This window comes from Nicotiana attenuata, unplaced genomic scaffold (genome assembly GCF_001879085.1).
Source record: "Nicotiana attenuata strain UT unplaced genomic scaffold, NIATTr2, whole genome shotgun sequence".
Lineage (NCBI taxonomy): Eukaryota > Viridiplantae > Streptophyta > Magnoliopsida > Solanales > Solanaceae > Nicotiana > Nicotiana attenuata.
Window position 1 is genome coordinate 12,712 of NW_017671232.1, and position 3,741 is coordinate 16,452.

Here is a 3,741-nt window from a genome sequence, read left to right on the forward strand (position 1 = left end):
GCCAATTCAAGCCTAATTCTACCACGGACCTCCAAATCACATTCCGGGCGCGCTCCTAAGTCCAAAATCACCTAATGGAGCTAACGGAACCATCAAAATTCACATCCGAGCTCGTTTATACATAAGTCAATATCCGGTCAACTTTCCAAGCTTAAGTCTTCCCAAAAGAGACTAAATGTCTCAAATCCTCTCCGTATCCACTCTAGACCCGAACCAACTGATCCAACATATCATAGTATAGCTGAAGAACACAAAAAGAAGCAGAAATGGGTAAATGAGGCTATAACTCTCAAAACGACCGGCCGGGTCATTACAGTTTGGGATTCCTCACAAGATGGTGTAGCTGATCATGGAGTGTGTTACTATAGTGAGTTATACACTGTTGATAACTGGTGGTATAACAATTAGATTCCCAGGAAAGAAAGGTCTAAGGCAAGGGGATCCTATGTCATCATATTTTTTTGTGCTAGTGCTGGAATACCTAAATAGAGCACTAAAGCAGCTATAAAGAATCCCAAACTTCAACTATCATCCTAAATGCTCTAAGCAACAAATCACCCATATCTATTTTGCTGATGATCTACTCCTGTGTTGTAGAGTAGACATAGTATCTGTGCAACTCATGAGAATTATTTTAAACACTTCTCATCTGTCTCGGGACTTAAAGCTAATATTGAGAAGAGCTCCCTGTACATTGCTGGTGTCAATGCTAAATCCAGGCAACAACTCCTGACTGAACTTCATTTCTCTCTTGGTAGTCTTCCCGTCAAATACCTAAGAGTACCACTATCTGCTACAAAAAAGACTATTAATCAGTGTATGCCTTTTGTGGAGAAGATTGTGGCTAGGGGTCAGATGTTGGTATTCTAAGTTTCCATCCTATGCAGGAAGACTTCACCCCTTTGGAGTTTAGGTTTTGAAATTTTGAAGAATGAAGTGAAAATCCCGTCTAAAATCTCACTTAACAGGCTGAAGTTATCGTAATTGCGATCAGGGGTTCGCAATTGCGAACCCTTTGAATTTACTGCAGCCTTCACTTTTGCGACACATATGTCGCATTTGCGACTTCTGGGGCCTTCGCAATTCCGGCCAAAGTTTCGTATTTGCAAGGTTGGCCTTCCCAGGCCTTCTTCGCATTTGCGGAAATATTGTCGCATTTCCCAGGCCGGCAGACTTCCTATTTGCGAAGCCTGATCTCGCAAATGCGAGATCAGAGGCCTGTGCAAAACACCAGATGCACAGCTGAGTTTTCTTAAGTTCTAATCACTCCGTGGCCTATCCAAAACTCACCCGAGCCCTCGGGGCTCCAAACTAAACATGCAGGCAAGTCTAAAAATATCATACGGACTTGCTCGTGCGATCAAATCATCAAAATAACATCAAAAACTATGAATTTAACCTCAAACTCATGATTTTCCTCAAGAACACTTCAAATTTACTATTTTCACAACCGGACGTCCGAATGACGTCAAATCAACTCCGATTCTCACCAAATTTCGCAGATAGAACTTAAATATCAGAACAAACTTGTACCGGGCTCCAGAACCAAAATACGGGCCCGATACCAATGAGTTCAAACATTAATTCATTTCTTTATTTTCTTTAAAAACCAGCAAAACAATTTTCTTCAAAAATTGATTTCTAAAGCTATGGACCTCGGAATTTGATTCCGGGCATACGCTCAAGTCCCATATTTTTCTACGGACCCTCCGGGACCGTCGGAATACGGGTCCGGGTCCGTTTACCCAAAATATTGACCGAAGTCGACTAAAATCATATTTTTAAGTCAAAAATTATTATTTCTTAAATTTTCACACAAAAGCTTTCCGGTATCGCGCCCGGACTGCTCACGCAAATCGAGGAGAGATAAAAGGAGATTTTCAAGGCCTTATAACACAGAAACAAATTCTAAACAAAAGATGACCTTTTGGGTCATCACAGTTTGCCAGATCTTTTCCTTGGGCAGCTGCAAAACATCTTCTTTTTTCTTGGCAATTGAATCCTTGGATTGGTTGGTAGCTGGATCCACAAGGGTTTGAGTAGGAAGGTCATTTAAGACCATATATTGACATTTGGACATGGAATGCCCTAATCTGCCGCACTTCTTACATAGAAAATTATCCCCCTCATAAAGAATATCTTGCTTATGTTGACCAATAAAGACAAAAGGGGTGACAAGAACCTCCAATGGCATTTCAATGCATAACCTCACATATCTACCTCTAAGAGTTGAGGATGTACATGCATCGATTTTTAACAGTCTACCAATTTTGTTACCAATTTTTGTAAGATTAATCCATCATAGAACTTAGTTGGTAATTGTGGTAGACGTATCCAAAGACATTCTAGCTTCAGAAGCAATAAAATTTGAAATCCATTTTTGTACTGACAGGAAGTGTCCAAAAATAAACCAAGGTCCATTGTGTAGAGCTCTCAGCATACTATCTTCATTATTGAATTTTGTGATATATTAGTCGGACCCTAGATCAATTAGTTGAAAATTTTCTTTTATCCTCCACAATTCTTGAATTTTAAGGAGATGGTGTTGAATCCTTCTTCCTTGAAGTTTGATTATAGGTTAAAACCTCCACGGATGATACATTCTTTGGAGATCCTCTTGAGATAGTTGAACTTGTCGTTCATTTCCAAGGTGATCCAAGTGATCATATTGTCCACCATTTTGAATTTCTGATGATCTTATGACATTAATATCAATGATCATATTGATTGAGCCCTCATGTTCCCCTGCTACTAATTTCTCTTTGAAACTGGGAGTAGATAGGGTAGCTTCTATATTAGATTACTTTGTAGCAATGTCCGGAGGTTTAGGAGGAATTAGATGAACTTGATTTAGGAGTTGCATAACTTTGTTACCCAACAAGGAGGAATAACTCTAGAGAGATATGAATCCATTGTCGAATCTGCTATACTTGATAACCAAAAGAACTTCAACCACAATTAATCCCAGTTCTACATATGTGTTCTTCAAAAGTGGAAGAATGACATAAAAGTCACGATACAAAGCTTTAATTTCTAACTGTTTCAGCCAAAGATATATCTTAATTAATCGCAAAATCTTGCTTCTTCAATTTCATGTTGTTTAATTGGACACCAACTTAAGACAATCCATTCATCAATATATATATATATGTTATCCCATCAGAGTTTACAAATTGGCTACTGATGCTTACTTTAGTTTATCGCATTTTACTCAAATAGCCCGGCGGATTTACTATTTAATTTTTCATAATCGGTTTATATAGATTATACACTGATTATACACAATCATACACATATAATACATGAATTATATATTCACCGATTACTTTTGATTTAAGTTGTTAGATGAGCGGCTATTTACTTAATTTGTATTGTTGTATATAGCTGACTTTTTGTTGGTATGTTGCAGTTTTGTGTCCTTGGTCTTTTTTGGGATAATGCATAAAACCCTCTCTGAACTATACCCGAAGTTGCTACGACACACTTTGCTTTTGCCCGGGTCCTATTACCCCCTAAACTTTTTAAAAGTGGAATAAATATCACCCTAGATAAGTGCTGACGTGCCATAGATAACCAAATATTTGGTAAGCGGTGAAATACACACGCTGTCACATGTAATTTTGTATTTTTATTTTATTTTTTTAAATCTATTTTATTTTCTTCCTTTTTCTGTTCTTTTTAATTCGAAATGTAACGGAAACATTATTTTGTATTTAAAAAAATGAAAGGGCAATTATTTTT